The following is a 22,059-nucleotide window of genomic DNA, read 5'->3' on the forward strand; positions in this document are numbered from 1 at the left end:
ATTCATTTTGTTCAAAATAGTCCAAAGAACACATAACAATGTCTTCAGGGTTGATACACCCCCCCCCTCCAGAGCCCAGAGGTAAGGCTTGTAAGCTATGCCCTGGGGTCATAGAAGGTCTTATGGAAGAGTTGGTCCTATAAGGTTTAGAGGAGGCTCATTTGATTGGAAATTAGTAGTTTTAGTGCCTTTTTTAGAGTACAAAGTGATTGGAGGGCAGCAAGCTGTCTCAGTCCCTGCCCATTATTTCCTTTCAAACAGGGATAAACCTTTTACTAGACAGTGAAATTTACTAGACAGTGAGTTATTTCCAATGAACTGTTTCCCAGATGCAAGTGACGCAACATTCCATTGTCACGAGGGAAGGTATTTTCGAACCCGATTGTTATTACACAATTTAGACTAGACTAGTGAATTTATGGATTTTAATTCTTTCAATGCTAGAAAAAAATTTTCTAAGAGTAGGTGTAGGTTTTTCCTAGCTTCCAATATGCCATAAGTAGTTAGGAGTAAGATAATAATTTATTGTACACAATAAAAAATATACAAATTAAATAAAATATATACAAGAATATGGTTTCCTTGTGAGAAATTCAGGAATGCTGGAGAAGAACCCTGTAAATAAAAAGGATATTAATGATTTGTATAAATACAAATGATATTAAGAAAGCTATTGCGGAAAAGGGGGGTTACATTCTATTTGGCAATCTTGGTAGTTATATTTTGATGGTCGGCAAACAACAGTTTTATCAAACAGTTCGTGGTAACGAACTGTAGTAAGGAGCAGTAAGTTTTTTACGGTTTTAAAATGTAGAGATAAGAGAAAGAGTCAAACTTTAGCGTAAAGAGCGGGGCGTTGAGAAGGAAAAGCCCCTTTCATATACGGAGTAATTTCTGTTCGTTTTAAGTTTTAATGTCGCTCCTTACTTTCATTTAAAAAACTTGTTTTTTTTATTTAATTGAAAATAGGGTTAGACATATTTTGCAATTGTTGGCATTTCTGCATTCTGATGATCCAATAGGCTATTGGATTTTCCAATCAGAATTGGTAAAATGGGATATCCCAATATTGCATAATCTGGTGTGAAAGCTATAAAAGGCATGGGTTTAAAGGTTATTGCATCAGTTACAGTTTTGCATGCGATAAGAGAGTTTTAAGTGATTTATTATGGCAAGTGAAAATTTCAACAGTGGAAGTAGTCACGGTTCTGGATTTTCAGAACCACCGGCGACAGAGATAAGAGTTTCAATCAATGGTAGCAACACACAAACCAGTGTTGACTCGCTAATCCAAAAATTTTTGGATGCTGACGACGATGATTTCTTCTTCCCAGTCGATTTAGATCAACCGGGTCCTTCTAGTCAGTTCGGAGGGGCTCAATTTGAATTGAATGGTAGCGACACAAAAACCAGCGTCGACTCGCTAATCCAAAAATTTTTTGATGCTGACGACGATGATCTCTTCTTACCAGTCGATTTAGATAATCTGGGTCCTTCCAAGAGAAAATGTGCCTTATTTTGAAAAATAGGGGGAAACAACCCCTAAAAGTCATAGGATTTTAACGAAAATTACACCATCGCATTCAGCGCATCAGAGAACCCTATAGAAAAAATTGTCAAGGTCCAATCTACAAAAATGTGGAATTTCATATTTTTTGCCAGAAGACAGATCAAGGGTGCGTGTTTATTTATTTGTTTGTTGTTGTTGTTTTTTCCCAGGGGTCATCGTATCGACCAAGTGGTCCTAGAGTGTTGCAAGAGGGCTCATTTTAACGGAAATGAAACGTTATAGTGCCCTTTTTAAGTGACCAAAAAAATTAGAGGGCATGTAGGCCCCCTCCCACGCTCATTTTTATCCCAAAGTCAACAGATCAAAATTTTGAGAGAGCCATTTTGTTCCGCATAGTCGAAAACCACAGTAACTATGTCTTTGGGGATCTTAATCCCCCACAGTCCCTGGGGGAGGGGCTGCAAGCTACAAACTTTGACCAATGTTTACATACACTAATGGTTATTGGGAAGTGTACCGACATTTTCAGGGGGATTTTTTTTGGTTTGGGTGTGGGGTTGAGGGAAGAAGGCTGTGCGGGAGGATCTTTCTTTGGAGGAATATTTCATGGGGGAAGAGAACTTCAATGAAAAGGGCGCAGGATTTTCTAGCATTACTATTAAAAAATGCAAATATAAACATGAAAAAGTTTTTTCAATTGAAAGTAAGGAGTAGCATTAAAACTTAAAACGAACAGAGATTATTACGCATATGAGGGGTTCTAAAAATACTTTAGCATAAAAAGCGAGGTATTCAGGAGGAGATAAATACTTTGCTCTTTATGCTAAAGTATCTTTAGTAATTTCAACTATTTATTATACGACCTTTCTGATTCAGGGGCCATTCTTAAAGAATTGGGATAAAACTTAAGATTTAGTGTGAAGAGCGAGGTATTAACGAGGGGACAAACCTCCTCATATATATAATTAAAAATATAAGAATATGAAAGTTTGTTACGTAAGTTAATTCTAAAGTTACATATATTATTTACTAATAAAAACGTTCGTTAAAAATTAAAAGTTCTAATTGCCTTTTTAAGTCACTGAAAAATTGGAGGGCAACTAGGCCTCCTTCCCCATACCTTATTTCTTAAAATTGTTTGATCAAAACTAAGAGAAAGCCATTTGGCCAAAAAAAGAATTTATATGTAAATTTCATTTTAATAATTTATGTTCGGAGAGCCAAAATCAAACATGCATTAATTCAAAAACGTTCAGAAATTAAATAAAAAAAAACAGAAATTACTCCGAATATGAAATGGATTTTCCCCTCTGCAATCCCTCGCTCTTTACGCTAAAGTTTGACTATTTGCCACAATTCTACTTTTTAAAACAATTAAAAACTGTAGCTTAAAGAGCGATGGATTGCGGAGCGGACAATCCATTTCATATACGGAGTAATTTCTGTTCATTTTAAGTTTTAATGTCACTCCTTATTTTCAGTTAAAAAAACTAGTTTTTATTTATTTAATAAAGTATAGGGGCTAGTAGTCAACTCTGAAGTCAATTTGTTATAAACATATCCCTTCTTAGCAGATCTGTTCAACTTCTTTGCTGGTGCAAAAAGGATGTTATTTGTGGGTGCAACTTTTCTGTTTCAGTGGAACTAACATTGGGTGGATTAGTACTTTTTAGGTTTATCCAATGCTTATCATTTTCACTTGCTACAATTAAATAATAAAAACAAGTTTTTTTTTTAACTGAGAGTAAGGAGCAACATTAAAACTTAAAACAAACAGAAATTAGTCCGTATTTGAAAGGGACTGTTCCCTCCTCATTGGCCTGCTAAAGTTTGGCTCTTTCTCTCAAGTCCATTTTTTCTAACAGAAAAAATGACTTTAGCAAAAAGAGCTAAAGTCATTTTTTTACCAAGGTTGTTGAGGAGGGAACAACGCCTTTCTTATATGGATTAATTTCTTTTCGTTTTAAGTTATAATGTTGCTCCTTACTGTCAGTTAAAAAAACTTGTTTTTTTAATTTAATTTCTGAACATTTTTGAATTAATATATGTTTTGATTTTGGCTCTCTGCACATGAATAATTAAAAAAAAATTTGCATATTATTCTCTTTTGGCTAAATGGGTTTCTCGTAGTTTTAATCAAGAGATTTTGAGGAAAAAGGAGCAGGGAAGAATTCAAGTCCTATACTTGTAACTAATACTTCAAAACCCTCAAATACCAATCATGGTTGTAGCCGTAGCTGCAACCTAGAAAAGAATAAACTACGGCCCATAGTAACAAAAAATTTAACACACTATTTTAAAAAAGTAGCAAGTGAGAAAAAATGGCATTTGCTGCTGATTCAAGGATGGCAATATTATCTCTATTAGTCTTAATAGAAAAGGTCATTTCGAAAACAAATGTATGAAAATTTTGAAAAATAGGCTACAACCTACCAAAAAGGCGTTGGAATTGAACAGTTGTAGTTAAAATCAATCACTAAGTGTTAAATTAATACTAATTGTCTCTTGTTCGAGATTAAATAAAAAAAACAAGAGAGCCAAGATCAAAACATGCATTAATTAACAAACGTCCAGAAATTAAATAAAGTTTGACTCTTTCTCTTAACTCTACTTCTTAAAACAGTAAAACACTTTAGCGTAAAGAGCGGGGCGTTGAAGAGGAAAAGCCCCTTTCATATACAGAGTAATTTCTGTTCGTTTTAAGTTTTAATGTCGCTCCTTACTTTCATTTAAAAAAACTTGTTTTTTTATTTAATTTCTGGATGTTTGTTAATTAGTGCATGTTTTGATCTTGGCTCTCTTCACATAAATAATTAAAACGAAATTTGCATATTAATTTTTTTTTGGCTAAATGGCTTTCTCATAGTTTTAATCGGAATATTTTGAGAAAAAAGAAGAGAGGGAGGAAGCCTAGTTGCCCTCAAATTTTTTGATTACTTAAAAAGGCAACTAGAACTTCTAATTTTTTTGCGAACATTTTCATTAGTAAAAAAATATACGTAATATACGAATTAACTTACGTAACGAACTTCTATATTTGTATGTTTTTATTGCGTATATGAGGGAGTTCACCCCTCGTCAATACCTCGCTCTTTACATTAAAGCTTAAATTCTGTCCCAATTCCTTAAGAATGACCCTTGAATCACAAAAGCCGTAGAATAAATAGTTGAAATTACTAAAAATACCTTAGAGTAAAGAGCGAGGTGTTACGAGGAGGTAAACCCCTCAAATGCGCAGTAATTTCTGCTCGTTTTAAGTTTTAATGCTGCTCCTCACTTTCAGTAGAAAAAAATTTCATATTTATTTTTTATGGTTTTTTTAAATAATACTAACAAATCCTGCGCCCTCTTCAATGAAAGTCTCTTCCCCCATGATAAGTTTTTCCATGGAAAGATCCTCCCATGTAACCCCCCCCCTCAACTCTTCCTCCCAAACCAAAAAAAAATCCCCTGAAAACGTCCGTACACTTCCCAGTAACCATTACTACATGTAAACACAGGTCAAAGTTTGTTACTTGCAACCTCTCCCACGGGGACTGCGGGAAAGTAAGTCGTCCCCAAAGACATATTTATTAGATTTTTCGACTATGGTAAATAAAATGGCTATCTCAGAATTTTGATCCGGTGACTTTGGGGAAAAATGAGCGTAGGAGGGGGCCTAGGTGTCCTCCAATTTTATTGGTTACCTAAAAAGGGCACTAGAACTTTCAATTTCTGTGAGAATGGGCCCTCTTGCGACATTCTAGGACCAATGGGTCGATACAATCACCCCTGGGAAAAAAACAACAAATAAACACGCATCCGTGATTTGTCTTCTGGCAAAAAATGCGAAATTCCACATTTTTGTAGATAGGAGCATGAAACTTCTACAATAAGGTTCTCTGATACGTTGAATCTGATGGTGTTATTTTCGTTAAGATTGTATGACTTTTAGGGGGTGTTTACCCCTATTTTATAAAATGAGGCAAATTTTCTCAGGCTTTTAACTTCTGATAGGTAAGACTAATCTTGATGACAGTTATATATCTAAAATCAGCATGAAAATGCGATTTTGTTGATGTAACTATTGGTATCAAAATTTCATTTTTTAGAGTTTCGGTTACTATTGAGCCGGGTCGCTCCTTACTACAGTTCGCTACCACGAACTGTTTGATCACTGGTTTGAAGAGGTGAAAAATATTCTACTTGTGAAGCTAGCTTGGTCCTCTTTACCGCCATCTAATTATGCTTCTCAAATACTACAAACGACCAAATATTTCTTCGATTCTGTAATTCAGATAGAAGATGATAGGAAAATTTTGACCTTAATCAGGTTTTCTTCTAGAGGAGGTTGGGGGTTGAGAAAATCTAAAAAATTCACAAACAGCCAAATTAAGTCAAATATAAAAAGAAGTATTATAAATTCTTAAGATTTTTTTGGGATCTCCAATCCAGCATGCTTTGAAAGTGTAACAAAGTATTCAAACGACTAATTTATACAAATACAAAACTTTTAATAAGGAGGTACCTCTTGGGAAACTTATGAAAGGAGTTTGTCACTAAATCTTGTACTTAAATTGTTATACTTAAAGTTTTATGCTCTGTAATTTGTAGAAGCATATTTTTTAAGCCGAAAAAACTAGCTTCAAGAAATGTTTTTTTCACTCCTCCCCACTGGAATATTCCACTAAGTTTTTCCTTTGAAATTACTTGTTTGCATATTGCTATTCCATTTCAAATTCTTATTTGCCATATTGAAAGAATATTTAATGTTCTGTTTATTGTTTTTTCATTGTTAAGCTGAAACACAGAGAGAAGATAATAATAAGACTTGTGCGGAAGACTGCATGCTGCCAACTGATATCCCAAGGAGTACAGGTTTCAGTTTGTTTCCCATTTCCAGTCCCATGCCCTATGAAAACATAATGGTACATAATATATTAAAATTTTATTTCAACCCTGTTATGGTAAACCTCATATATATAACGTAAATAAACATTATAAGCTCTCTTTTTGAAAAATCTCCTTATGAAAGACATTAATTGACTCTCTTTTCAAGTTCGAACTCATAGGAATTTATTTTATCATAGCTTTGCGTTACTTTAAAAAAATACATATGATGAAAACGATGTGGTAAAACGTTGTTTTAGAAGAGTGCTTTTACATCAGCATTGGCAACTGAACTTTGGCACTGGCAACTGAGCCATTGGGTGAATGCAAGATCGATTTGCTGTGTATTAAAGAGGTCTGCAGACAGTGTAATCTTTAAGTACACATTATCAATACCATCTTAATTAGTCTTTTGGCCACACTGATTAGGCCACACTGATTGGGTGAGTACAAGATTGATTTCAGTTTTAGAATTGCTCTGTATTAAAGAGGTCTCTAAGACAGTGTAAGCTTTAAGTACACATTATCAATACCATCTTAATTAGTCTTTCGGCCACACTGATTCGGCCAAACTGATTGGGTGAGTGCAAGATCAATTTCAGTTTTAGAATTGCTCTGTATTAAAGAGGTCTTCAAAACAGCGTAAGCTTTAAGTACACATTATCAATACCATCTTAATTAGTCTTTTGGACACACTGATTAGACCACACTGATTGGGTGAGTACAAGATTGATTTCAGTTTTAGAATTGCTCTGTATTAAAGAGGTCTCTAAGACAGTGTAAGCTTTAAGTACACATTATCAATACCATCTTAATTAGTCTTTCGGCCACACTGATTCGGCCAAACTGATTGGGTGAGTGCAAGATCAATTTCAGTTTTAGAATTGCTCTGTATTAAAGAGGTCTTCAAAACAGCGTAAGCTTTAAGTACACATTATCAATACCATCTTAATTAGTCTTTTGGACACACTGATTAGACCACACTGATTGGGTGAGTACAAGATTGATTTCAGTTTTAGAATTGCTCTGTATTAAAGAGGTCTCTAAGACAGTGTAAGCTTTAAGTACACATTATCAATACCATCTTAATTAGTCTTTCGGCCACACTGATTCGGCCAAACTGATTGGGTGAGTGCAAGATCAATTTCAGTTTTAGAATTACTCTGTATTAAAGAGGTCTTCAAAACAGCGTAAGCTTTAAGTACACATTATCAATACCATCTTAATTAGTCTTTTGGACACACTGATTAGACCACACTGATTGGGTGAGTACAAGATTGATTTCAGTTTTAGAATTGCTCTGTATTAAAGAGGTCTCTAAGACAGTGTAAGCTTTAAGTACACATTATCAATACCATCTTAATTAGTCTTTCGGCCACACTGATTCGGCCAAACTGATTGGGTGAGTGCAAGATCAATTTCAGTTTTAGAATTACTCTGTATTAAAGAGGTCTTCAAAACAGCGTAAGCTTTAAGTACACATTATCAATACCATCTTAATTAGTCTTTTGGACACACTGATTAGGCCACACTGATTGGGTGAGTACAAGATTGATTTCAGTTTTAGAATTGCTCTGTATTAAAGAGGTCTTCAAAACAGCGTAAGCTTTAATTACACATTATCAATACCATTCTTAATTAGTCTTTTGGCCACACTGATTGGGCGAGTGTAAGTACAAGATCGATTTCAGTTTTAGAATTGCTCTGTATTAAAGAGGTCTTCAAAACAGCGTAAGCTTTAAGTACACATTATCAATACCATCTTAATTAGTCTTTTGGACACACTGATTAGGCCACACTGATTGGGTGACTACAAGATTGATTTCAGTTTTAGAATTGCTCTGTATTAAAGAGGTCTTCAAAACAGCCTAAGCTTTAAGTACACATTAACAATACCATTCTTAATTAGTCTTTTGGCCACACTGATTGGGCGAGTATAAGTACAAGATCGATTTCAGTTTTAGAATTCCTCTGTATTAAAGAGGTCTTCAAAACAGCGTAAGCTTTAAGTACACATTATCAATACCATCTTAATTAGTCTTTCGGCCACACTGATTAGGCCAAACTGATTGGGTGAGTGCAAGATCAATTTCAGTTTTAGAATTGCTCTGTATTAAGGAAGTCTTCAAAACAGCGTAAGCTTTAATTATACGTTATCAATACCATTCTTAATTAGTCTTTTGGCCACACTGATTGGGTGAGTGTAAGTACAAGATCGATTTCAGTTTTAGAATTGCTCTGTATTAAAGTGGTATCCAAAACAGCCTAAGCTTTAAGTACACATTATCAATAGCACCTTAATTAAGTGTTTGTAAAACAAATTTTTCTTATTAAATTGATAATAGCCCAGATACATAAATATCTAAAAAAATGAATATATCATCAAACTATTGAAAAAATGATTCAATTTTGCATCGTAAGCTTTAAACGGTGCATTTAATGCTATTTTTTCTTATACTACTAAGTCTTACGAGAAGATCAATTGTAGAGAAATGAAATAAGACGTATTTAAAAACGTTTGATCCGCACTGACTGTTAAAATTAACTTGGTGAGTCCTATTGTGCTTTTTAAAAGGTAGATGGTCTTTCTACTGCGTCCAAACCTCGGGGATTCAATGATCACAAAGCGTGGTTTAAATGTGAAAATACTCTATGTTGTTACCAAATGTCACTATATTATTACCTAAGAGAAAAGAGAGTTCACCTGTAAAAGCAATTGTGCCTAAGAAACTTTTCACTTTCTTAACTGGCTTAAAATCACATTAATGAAAAAAAAACAATCAAGTCTGGTATCCTTACTATGGGGTAAAAATTTGACATAGGACATCAAAGCGTAAAAATACGAAATAATCTTGCTTCCCTTTCTGACAAATACTAAAGGTATATTGTGATTGGCTTACAAAAACACATCACAAAAATATGCCAATGGAATTGAAGCGCACTTTTAGACTCGGAAATGTAGAGCAGTAACTTCCCCTTTTCTCTTTCCTACTGCCATTAAATAAAAAAAAAAACAATTTTTTTTAACTGAAAATAAGGAGCGACATTAAAACTTAAAACGAACAGAAATTACTTCGTATATGAATGGGGCAGTTACCTCCTCAACATCCCACTCTTTACGATAAAGTTTGATTCTTTCTCTCAACTCTACTTTTTAAAACAATAAAAAACTTTAGCGTAAAGAGTGGGGCGTTGAGGAGGGAACTGCCCCTTTCATATACGAAGTAATTTCTGTTCGTTTTAAGTTTTAATGTCTCTCCTTACTTTCAGTTAAAAAACTGTTTATTTACTTTTAAATTTTGAACGTTTTTGAGTTAATGCATGTTTTGATTTTGGCTCTCCCCAGATGAATAATTAAAACAAATTTGTATATTTTTTTTTTGCTAAATGGCTTTCTCATAGTTTTGATCGAATAATTTTGAGAAAAAAGGAGCAGGGGAGGAGGCCTAGTTGTCCTCCAAATTTAGGGTTACTTAAAAAGTTAACTAGAACTTTTAATTTTTAACGAACGTTTTTATACGTAACTTACGAATTAGCTTGCTCAACGAACTTCTATATTTGTATGTTTTTATTACGTACTAGCTGGGTCCCGGTGGCTTCGCCACCGGGCCCCAACATGGCACGCGGCAGGTTTCTACATATGGATTCTCATTGTCCCTTGTGTTCTAACCACAGACATTGCTGGGTCCCGGCGGCGTGGACCACAGCATGACACTTGGCAGGCTTCTATATACGGATTCTCATTGTTCCTTGTGTTCTGGGTCCCGGCAACGCTATGTCATTTTTGGTTCGAATTGATGACGTATATTGAACATTCCTAATCTGGCCCTTTCTCTTTGAGCTTCAAGCCTGGTTTTGCGTTGCTCTGGTGTTACCTTTTTGGTGACATTGTAGGATAATTATACACCCATTGCTTTTGTAGTATATCGACACGCCTTCCTTTTTTACTATTTCTGTTAGCCGAAAACCTGGTTTTGCGTTGCGAACATGACGTCATTTATAGATTTTTATCTTTAATTACAGGTTTTTTCCTTTTTTTCAATTTTTTTGACGTCATATTTTATTTAGTTTTTTTTAGTTTTTTCTTTTTTAGTTTTTTTTTATTTTTTTTATTTTTTTTTATTTTTTATTTTTTATGTTTTTAGTTTTTTTTAAATTCTTTTAAGTTTTTTTTAGTTAGTTTTTGTATATATTGACGTCATACTTAGTGACAGACAGACATTGTAACGATAAAGATAGTGTAACGGACAGACGGACACTACATTTTTATATATATAGATGGATATGAGGAGGTTCACCCCCTCGTCAGTACCTCGCTCTTTACACTAAAGCTTAAATTTTGTCTCTTAAAAATGACCCCCGAGTCACAAAGGCTGTAGAATAAATAGTTGAAATTACTAAAAATTCTTTAGTGTAAAGAACGAGGTATTAGGAGGAGGTGAAAACCTCATATGCGTAATAATTTCTGTTCATTTTAAGTTTTAATGCTGCTCCTTACTTTCAGTTAAAAAAACTTTTTTGTTTATTCTTTCATTGTTTTTTTTAAGTAACACTAGAAAATCCTGCACTCCCTTCGTGGAAATTATCTTCCCCCATGACAAATTCCTCCATAGAAAGTTCCCCCAACCTATCCCCTCTTCTCAACCCTTTCCCCTCAACCAAAAAATTTCCCTGAAAACGTCTCTACGCTTCCTAATAACCATTACTATATGTAAGCACTGGTCAAAGTTTGTAACTTCTAGCCCCTCCCACGGGGACTTTTGGGGAGTAAGTCGTCCAGAAAGACATAGTCATAATGTTTTTCGACTATGCTGAATAAAATGGCTATCTCAGAATTTTGATCCGGTGATTTTGGGAAAATAATTAGCCTGGAAGGTGGCCTAGGTGCCCTCCAACTTTATGGCCCTTAAAAGGGCACTAGAACTTTTTATTTCCGTTAAAATGAGCCCTCCTGCGACATTCTAGGACAAATTGGTCGATACGATCACCCCTGGAAAAAAAAACAAACAAATACGTATCCGTTATCTGTCTTCTGGCAAAATATAAAAAATTCCACAGTTTTGTAGATAGGAGCTTGAAACTTCCACAGTACGGTTCTCTCATACGCTGAATCTTATGGTGTGGTTTTCGTTAAGATCTTATGACTCTTAGTGGGTTTTTCCCCCTATTGTCTAAAATAAGGCAAATTTTCTCAGGCTCGTAACTTTTGATGGGTAATACTAAACTTGATTAAACTTATATATTTAAAATCAACATTAAAATGTGATTCTTTTGATGTAGATATTGGTATCAAAATTCGTTTTTAGAGTTTTGGTTACTATTGAGTCGGGTCACTCCTTACTACAGTTCGTTACCACGAACTGTTTGATATAACTTATTGTTACTATGAAACTTACCTTTACTAAGTTCCTGGCCAAATATTTCAGAAGGTGGCTCTAGCCAAAAAATCTTGATACGGCTTGACCAGTCCTTTTCTTCGTTAATTCTTTCCCACCATTTTCCACTAAAATTCATATTTGTGTATACATGAAAATATTGTGGGCTATGATTGATGTATGCAGACCGAAAACAAATGTAATCTGTAAAGCTATATTCTGCCTTATTCCAACGTATATAGTGCACTATGTTTGGTACCAAGTAACTTTCAGTCGGTGTGTCATTTTTAAACTTATTTCCATCAAAAATAATATCTTTAATGATCGAGGAATTAGTTGAGGAATCCTGCTCTTTTACTCGATATTGATAATTTTCTTGTACACTAGCTTTATTAGTAGATTTTCTGATACTTCTATGTATCACCAGTAGGCTGAACAAGATGAATATTGGTCCTAACCAAACTCTCCTTCTGACTCGCTTCCTAGAATAGTTTTTGATTTAACCAAAACAAAAAATAAATAAGCTGATACAACTGAATATGTCTAATATTTTGGACTCGAGGTTTTATTCAGTAAGCACGAAGAAATAGTATATCTGAGTCCGCTGAAATCAAACGTGCTTATCGTATTTTTGAATTCAAGTTAAATAAGACAGCATCAGAAGGTTGAAATTTTAGTTTCTGGGTAGAGCAATATGGTATGGACGACATTAAAAATGAGCCAAATGACTGAGATATGGGCGTTCAAAATCCTGATGAGTCAGCTGCTACTGGAGAACGAATATAAGGCAAGGAAAACAGACTTAAATTGTGGAAATTACTTTACAGGCAGCCAATGATTCTAAGTATGTTGAAACAAATATGTGTCTTTTCATAGATGAGCCAGCTGGTACAAATAAAACCTTTGTGCATGATACCTTGTATAGCTGTTTAGCCGAAATCGCAAAGTAAAATGAATGGCTTGTATTGTAATCCCCTTACCTGTTGCATACACAAGACATTTCGCCTGAAAGTTACAAACTCACCAGATTTAATTTTAAACAATGAACCTAGTTCGGTCAAAGGTATAGAACTAGCTCAAGTTGATAGTTTCCTTATGGGGCAACGAGGTTACCAAAGTATGCTTTACAAAATATGGATCAGCTGTTGCGGTATACTGCAAATCCAAGCTTCCAATTTCTGTCACCGGACGGAATTTCCGTCAGTGCTTAGCTGTTCAACTCGAAAACAACCATAATGAAACAGTCGACTTTTTGATAAAAGCAATCTCCGGAAGTATTTTCGAAAAAAAATTCGTTAACAAAAACATGCTTGTCGATCTTGAACAGGAATCATTTGGAAAGTATATCCTGAAAATTGGAGACAGAAATATTCCAAAAAATGACTTCAAAAAAATTTCGTTAACAAAAACATGCTTGTCGATCAAACAGTTCGTGGTAACGAACTGTAGTAAGGAGCGAACCGGCTCAATAGTAACCAAAACTCTAAAAAGTTGAATTTTGATATCAATAGCTACATCAAAAGAATCGCATTTTAATGCTGATTTTAAATATATGAGTTTCATCAAGTTTAGTCTTACCCATCAAAAGTTACGAGCCTGAGAAAATTTGCCTTATTTAGGAAAATAGGGGGAAACACCCCCTAAAAGTCTTAGGATCTTAACGAAAATGACACCATCAGATTCAGCGTATTAGAGAACCCTACTGTAGAATTTTCAAGCTCCTATCTACAAAAATGTGGAATTTTGTATTTTTTGCCAGAAGACAAATCACGGGTGCGTGTTTATTTTTTTTTTTTTTTTTTTTTTTCCCAGGGGTCATCGTATTGACAAGGTGGTCCTAGAATGTCGCAAGAGGGATCATTCTAATGGAAATGAAAAGTTCTAGTGCTCTTTTTAAGTGACCAAAAAAATTGGAGGGCATCTAGGCCCCCTCCCACGCTCCTTTTTTTCCCAAAGTCAACGGATCAAAATTTTGAGATAGCCATTTTATTCAGCGTAGTCGAAAACCATGATAACTATGTCTTTGGGGATGACTTACTCCCCCACAGTCCCTGGGGAAGGGGCTGCAAGTTACAAACTTCGACCAGTGTTTACATATAATAATGGTTATTGGGAAGTGTACAGACGTTTTCAGGGGGATTTTTTTGATTTTGGGGGTGGGGTTGAAAGGAGGGGCTATGTGGGAGGATCTTTCCTTGGATAAATATGTCATGGGGGAAGAAAAATTCAATGAAAAGGGCGCAGGGTGCAGAACGAATCTGGTCACGTTAGAAAAAAACGTCAAATTCAGAGCTTAATATACAATGCTGCGTGTTCGGAGCCTCTCTATTATGGAGTATAATTTGAAAATAACACAACTATACGAAAAATAAAACATATATACCACAACCATAACTCAACTAACGAAAGAACTGCTAAGAGATAACACAACTATAAAGCGAAAACAGGTCAAAACTAACGGGAAAATAAACGAACTAAGAGGTGGAAGGGGCACAGAGAAAAAATATAATCCTTTTCGAATTTTGAGCCTAACTTCCTCAGAGGAGTAATAATGTCAGAAGCCCCGAAATACCGAATTATTTTCTTTCAAACAGTTCGTGGCAACGAACTGTAGTAAGGAGCGACCCGGCTCAATAGTAAACGAAATTCTAAATAATAGAATTTTGATGCTAAAATATACATCAAAAGAATCGGATTTTCATGTTAATTTTAAATATATAAGTTTCATCAAATTTGGTCTTTGTCATCAAAAGTTACGAGCCTGAGAAAATTTGTCTTATTTTAGAAAATAGGGGAAAACACCCCCTAAAAGTCACACAATCTTAATGAAAGTCACACCATCGCATTCGGCGTATCAGAAAACCCTATAGCAAAATTTTCAAACTCCTATCTACAAAAATGTGGAATTTCGTATTTTTTGCCAGAAGACAAATCACGGGTGCGTGTTTATTAGTTTTTTTTTTCCCCAGGGGTCATCGTGTCGACCAAGTGATCCTAGAATGTTGCAAGAGGGCTCATTCTAACGGAAATAAACAGTTCTAGTGCCCTTTTTAAGTGACAAAAAAAATTGGAGGGCACCTAGGCCCCCTCCCACGCTCATTTTTTCTCCAATGTCAACAGATCAAAATTTTGAGATAGCCATTTTGTTCCGCATAGTCAAAAACAATAATAACTATGTCTTTGGGAATGACTTACTCCCCCACAGTCCCTGGGGGAGGGGCTGCAAGTTACAAACTTCGACCAGTGTTTACATATAATAATGGTTATTGGGAAGTGTACAGTCGTTTTCATGGGATTTTTTGGGTTTTGTGGGGTGGGGTTGAGGAGAGGGGGCTATGTGGGAGGATCTTTCCCTGGAGAAATATGTCATGGGGGAACAGAAATTCAATGAAAAGGGCACAGGATTGTCTAAAATTACTATAAAAAAAACAATGAAAAAATAAACATGGAAAAGTTTTTTTTCCATTGAAAGCAAGGAGTAGCATTGAAATTTAAAACGAACAGAGATTATTACGCATATGAGGGGTTCTAAAAATACTTTAGCATAAAGAGCGAGGTATTCAGGAGGAGATAAATACCTTGCTCTTTATGCTATAGTATTTTTAGTAGTTTCAACTATTTATTCTACGGCCTTTCTGATTCAGGGGTCATTCTTAAAGAATCGGCAGAAAACTTACGATTTAGTGTAAAGAGCGAGGTATTAACGAGGGTACAAACCCCCTCATATACATAATAAAAATTTAAGAATATAAAAGTTTGTTACGTAAGTTAATTCTTAAGTTACGTATATTTTTTACTAATAAAAGAATTATAGTTGCCTTTTTGAGTAACCGAAAAATTGCATGGCAACTAGACCTCCTTCCCCATCCCTTATTTCTCAAAATCGTCTGATCAGAACTAAGAGAAAGCCATTAAGCCAAAAAAGGAATTAAAATGTAAATTTCATTTTAATAATTTATGTGTGGAGAGCCAAAATCAAACATGCATTAATTCAAAAACTTTCAGAAATTACATAAAAAAAAACTAGTTTTTCTAACTGAAAGTAAGGAGCGACTTTAAAACTTAAAACGAACAGAAATTACTCCGTATATGAAATGGGTTGTCCCCTCCGCAATCCCTCGCTCTTTACGCTAAAGCTTTTAATTGTTTTAAAAAGTAGAATTGTGGCAAAGAGGCCAACTTTAGCGTAAAGAGCGAGGGATTGCGGAGGGGACAACCCATTTCATATACGGAGTAATTTCTGTTCGTTTTAAGTTTTAATGTCGCTCCTTACTTTCAGTTAGAAAAACTAGTTTTTTTTTATGTAATCTTGAACAGGAATCAGTCAAAAAGTACATCCTGAAAATGGGAAATAAAAATATTCTAAAATATGACTTAGAAAATTTCGTTAACAAAACATGCCTCTTGGTCTTGAACAGGAATCATTCGTAAAGTAATTCCTGAAAATGGGAAATAGAAATATTCCAAAAAATGACTTCAATGAAATTGAATTACCGAATGATTTATTTTTCAATAATAATTTAATTGATGAAGCATTTGGAAATTGCCTCACAAATCGAAATTACGATGGAAGGAAGCAACATTTTATTTTAGAGTTACTCAACAAAGAAGTAAGTATAATGAATGCTGAGGTTATTGATCGTCTCAAAGGAGATTACAAATTCTACAGAAGTTATTTTCATGTGGAGGATAAAACAGGAAGGATTAATTGAACTCATAAGAGAATTTCTTAATTAAATTGAAATTGTTGAGTTGACAGCCCATAACTTAAAACTAAGGAATAACAAGACAATTATGCTAGTGCCAAATTTAAATATTTCAGTGGGTATATGCAATGAAGCATGCCTGGTTGCTACTAAATTATTTAACAACGTTAAATATTAAACGTTAATTATTAAAGCAAAAAAAAAAAATACTTAAAAAAATACCCGATTCATCATCGACTCTAACATAGGTAAACTCGTATTCAAACTACATCGACATTAACCCCATTTCTATCATCGTTTGCGATGACTGTACATAAGTTACAAGGGCAAACTTTCGAGTCTATTGGTGTTAATCCCTGTACATCTGTCTTATATCTCGGCATGTTGTATATATCCTTTTCTCCATGTTAAATGACAAAAAAAAACTATCTAAAGTTCTACTACTAACTTGTATTGTATTGTAAACTTGTATTGTAAATATTTTTAATAGAAACAGCAAATGACGTCATGATATCATGACAATAGGCTCAAATAAAAGTTAAAATTTTCTTAAGCATATTTTGCTGAAGCATGTTCTTGTAAACTACTGAAATATTTCCCTCTATCTTTGTCTTTCTATCTTTTGTCCTATATCCTTCCCTCCCTTTCTTTTTCTTCGTTTAATTTACTGGTTTATGAGTCGGTTTTTAAATAATTGCATTAGAAACTGACGCAATGGCACATGCGAAGGCTATTGCTAACTTTAATCAACGTGCAGATGAGAAAGTAAAATAACATTCATATTTTGGTCTATTTGGCGTACTCCTCAGAAACGTCGACTGCCGACATTCAGAGTTTTCTACAGAATTGTAAAAAAGTGTCGCAAATACGATCATCCAGACCTTTTCGCTTGAAGTTTGAAACCAATGAACACCTACAAAAAGTGACAGACAGTCCATCTAAGATAGGCTCTGAGCGGCTTCTCGTTATAGAATACAAGTTCCAGACCCCTCAATGTTACCAATGGAAACATTGCTATGTATATAAGTATATAAGCACCCCTGCTATACATAGCACCCCTGCTATGTACATAAGTGCCCTATAGCCCAGAAAATATTAAAATAAGTCACTCTCTGAGTCACCAAATGAGGTGCAGTGATCAGTAATAAACCTATCTTTGTTTCACCTCGTGGCTAATTGTGATGTGCTTCGTCTACAGAAGCATTTCCTATCAAAAGAAGGACTAGCCCTGCTACAACTTGATGGTTGAGGTGAAGTATGCCTGGATTGTTGAGTGGTAAAATAAGGCTCTCTAAACGTTTAGCTCAACCTATTCGTTCCGAATGTATGCCCAAACCAATTTCATCCTCTGATTTCCTTATGTTTGTTCAACTCTTAGACGCTGGTGTGTTTTTACATATATGCTAATTGACTACCATGGCTTATGCTAGGAGTGGAAGCTCTGTGTCACAGAACCTAGCTGTAGAGGTTTCAAGCTCCTGCACAAATGTGGAATTTTGTACTTTTTGCCAGAAGAAAGATCATGGATGTGTGTTTATTTGTTGTTTTTTTTTGTTTTGTTTTTTCATATCAAACCACAAGGAAGTTTTATCATATAAAACCAAAACACAAACACATCTTTTTCAAAATGCTAAGAATCACTCCAGTTTTGTATACACAAGGCAGTAACAATAATAATTTTAGTCGTCATGGTTTTCTTGTGATGTCTTAAAAAAGTCTCAAGTTGTCGGCTTTAAATTTTCGGCCGAAATATTCGGAGTATTTTTATTTTGTTGGTTAAAGTGTAATTTTTATCTTTTATTTTTGTTCACTGCTTTGTCGAAATTAAAACCTGTTATTTTGCTGCTTAATTTTTCGTAAATGGAAAAGCAGTGTGGTCTAAGAATATAATTTGGCATGTAAGTAAACATATATGCTAATTGACTACCATGGCTTATGCTAAGAGTGGAAGTTCAACATAGCTGGAAGTAAGGTTGGAAGCTTATTTAGTGAGCTGTGTCAGAAGCACAGAAACTTAATGCTATCGTTGCAGGAGATATGAACTGTAATCTTAGCGATGGTAATAGCTCCAGGACAGAGATTCTTAGTTGCTGTCCTCAAATGAACTATTTTTTAGCTATTTATTTTTCTTCACATTTAAAACCAAAACACAAACACATCTTTTTCAAAATTCTAAGAAAAACTCCAGTTTTGTATACAAAAGGCAGTAACAAGTAATAATTTATATTCCATTACAGATCACAACATAACCAACACACAGTTAATACACGGTTATCAAATCAGGGTTAACAACGACCTGTTATTTACATATGCGCATAACAGTGGGTCTACATTCAATTTTGATCTTTTTCTTTCGATGAGACCGAATGTGATTAACCGCTCTTCCCGTGTTAACAATTCAATCAGTGTTTCTGACCATCTACCGGTTTCAAATATCTTTCGTGTTGGTTTAGATAACTATTGCTCTACTAATGAATCTTAGTTGCTGAGTGTGGAAACTGGAGTGAAAAAAAACTTGATGTCGATGCACATAGCTAGAATCAAATACACTGACCGCATCACAAATACCGAAGTACGCCAACGGCTCCAGTCGAGTGAAACCGCTCTCAGTAGATCAAGAAACGGCAACTGTGTTGGTTTGGCCACGTCAAGTGAATGGAGCCAAGCCGCCCTCTTAAAATCGCACTTGAAGGTTCTCTGCACGGTCCCCTTCCGCAAAGCAGACCACGAATGTTCTGGATGTAGAAATTCAATTTTTACAGCGTGAATTTAGCCTAATTGTCACGTACTGCACCTGATAGAATAATATACAGAGCCTTGGCGCGTGAGCTAGCAAAAGGAGTGGCCCCAAAAAAGGAGTGACTTCCAACGAGGAGGTTTGGGACCTAAGGGCTAAGGACTTACCAATTAGTTTTTGATAACATATTGTCAAAAATGAAAGTGCCTTATCACCTATTTCAGACTAGCTGAGACTAAGGTAATATTGACAAGCATTTACCACTGAATACCTATTACTGTGAAATTATACGCACGTCGATGGTGGCAGAAATGGTGGCTCTATCTTCTAGAGAAACTTAGATCGGAACAGAAATATGAAGTTAGAACGAAAACTCCAAGCTTAGTAAAGGCTGCCATCGGTCTTGGTTTTGGTCTTAGCTGTGGTGTGATGGTAGGCATAAAGTGGGCAGAGTGAATAAAATCAGATTCCACGAAACACAAATTCGCAAAATTTTTAGCTCATCCCCGGGCTCATGTTATAAAAGAAAATAGTGCTCGAATCAAAATAAACCCTTCCTGGTTTGAATATTTGTGAAAAATAATAGACGTATTAAGTATTCGGATCCTGCCCATCTAAGCCTTTGAAGGAAGAGTCGAGTAACTATTGAACTTCCGAGTTTTTTTGCACCTGGTCCACAGCTTGAACAGACTTTTGAAAAGGAACTAGATAAAATGCTCTCAGGGTCTATTAAAAGTCTTGGCTTTGTAGAAGCCTTCTCGAGTGTCTGTGACGCTATTAACAAAGTAAAAAAAATATTACTCAAATAGAGTTAATTATATTTGTGACTTGCATCTAGTAAATGGCAGTCTGATGCTGTTCGAGCTCTTAACTTTAATGTATCAAATAATAATCTCGCATGGCCTAGTGCCCAAATCGTTTGGTATCGATTTCATCACTCTCCAGCTATTAAAAGGGTAAAAAACCCATCTCTGTGTAGTTTGCATTGGCCAATTACTGTTGCATCGATTCTCTTTAAAATTTTGAAATAGTAGTTTTTGATGAGAAAGACCGAGTATTGTACTCGCCCTGCAACCTGTTTGGGTTCAAAAAGGGCTACAATAGACAGCAATTTGCACCATCCTGTGTATAATATCCTTCTGGAATGTTATTGAATTGTTAAATCTATCGTTATTATAGGTTTGAAATGTAAGCCAAGCATTCTATTCCGGTCTTAATAGTCATCTGCTATTGAGAGCATATGTAAGATGAGTCGGTAGTCTTGAAAAGTCGGTAGTCCTTATGTTCCGTAATTTGTACCGAAAACTTGCAGTGGAGATTAAGTTTAGCCTACCAAGTTGGATAAAGACTTCTTCTACTATTATCCCAGTTCAAAAAGGGATTTGTCAAGGATCTCTTCATCACTTCTTTTCAACAGCAGTGTAGTTGAGGCTCAGCATGTGGTTTAACCAAGTTTTCTCACCTGGGCCAAAAACTGTATTTGTTGAACTATGCCGACAATATTTTGTATTTAAGTCGTTCTTTTTCCTGTTTTGAAGAGAGTTTTGTAGCGTTGAAAAGCTCAAATAAGAAAATCGGTCTGTCTTTCAACGAGACTAAAACAGAGTTTATTGTCTTTAATCGTAAAGGAAGTTTTCCTACCTGAGAAGTAAAACTTTGTGACAAGATAATAAAATTTTCTTCAAATATAGAGCATCTTTGTCCACCTGTGGATTGAAACGTTAAACCAATGCGTCTGTTTTTAATAGATGATATTACTAGTAAAGTCCGAAAAACTCACGGAATATTTGTATCTTCGAAAGCTTCATATATAGTCAATTGATTCGGACCCAGCTTTTTTTGGTGATGGTTACACCACACGTGTTGGCGATCACTGCTTTTCTGGATTCTCTTATCAGATAAGAATAAACGTAAATTGCGTTCTTGTTGCTACCGTTTTCGTAAATTCCTTTTGCGCGTACCTCTTTGGAAACGTAACGCAGCTATTAGCAACCAATATAAAAAATAGCACCCGTACAGGTCTATTCAAAAGAGACTAGAGGAGTTTTATATTATTTTAACGGAAACTGAACTCTGTGACGCTTTTCGATTTTAGTGTCCATTTGTTGTTCTGCTTCTATACATTTGTGCGTTTCTTATTTGGTACATTTTTGTTGTTGTAACCTTTTATAGCACAGTGGATTGAGGCTCTGCTTGGCAATAGGGGGCCTAGGGTTCGATCCCTGTCGCAACAAGGTTGGGCGACAAGCTTGCTACTTGTCCCTGGAAAAAAAAACACCTAGCAACTGAAACGTCGATTTGACGCCCTATGGACCATCAATGGCTCTGGAAGATCTTTATTCTTTATCCTTTTTTGTTGTTGTTGTCTTTATTTTATTATTGCGTTAGTGACATTTTATCTTTTTAGTGGGAAATATTGTTCCTGCGTTCATTCATGTGGTTATTTCCCCCTCCTTTACAGGCCATGGAGTATTTGTGGGGATCAGCGCATTATATTTGTTTTGTGATTTTTTTATTGTTTGGAAAAATATCTTATCTATTGTCTAAATTTTTCCAAGCTGTTTGGTGTTGATTTTACTGCTAATTTTTCATATATTTCTTTTTTTTAACTTTATGCCCACTACAACCAAATACTGCACAAGTGCATATGGAGGTCAATTCATTGAAAACTGGATTTCATGGTGTTTCCATTTTTTTTTAATATATAGTCAAATAAAATCTCAGTTAATTCAATTAAAATACTGAGATTTCCATTTTATCTTGCTTGCTGCTTTGACAATCACCAATGAGTACCAAATTCTTCTGGATTTGTGGGCCGAGACCTTTTTTCTCTGGTTTTACTGTACTTAATTCTGTTTCTAT

At 35.1% G+C, this 22,059-nt stretch overlaps 1 long non-coding RNA gene across 1 annotated transcript in view; it reads right to left on the minus strand.

The window, feature by feature from the left end:
• Positions 1 to 503: 503 nt before the first annotated feature.
• Positions 504 to 22,059, minus strand: part of LOC136041172 (uncharacterized) — a 35,500-nt gene continuing 13,944 nt past the window's right edge. The window contains exons 2-3 of the long non-coding RNA XR_010620973.1: positions 11,776 to 12,236; positions 504 to 615 (exon numbers count right to left, since the gene is read on the minus strand). This is a non-coding gene — a long non-coding RNA (uncharacterized LOC136041172). The remainder of the gene's footprint in view (positions 616 to 11,775; positions 12,237 to 22,059) is intronic.

The sequence above is a fragment of the Artemia franciscana genome, unplaced genomic scaffold (assembly GCF_032884065.1).
Source record: "Artemia franciscana unplaced genomic scaffold, ASM3288406v1 PGA_scaffold_1178, whole genome shotgun sequence".
Classification (NCBI taxonomy): Eukaryota; Metazoa; Arthropoda; class Branchiopoda; order Anostraca; family Artemiidae; genus Artemia; species Artemia franciscana.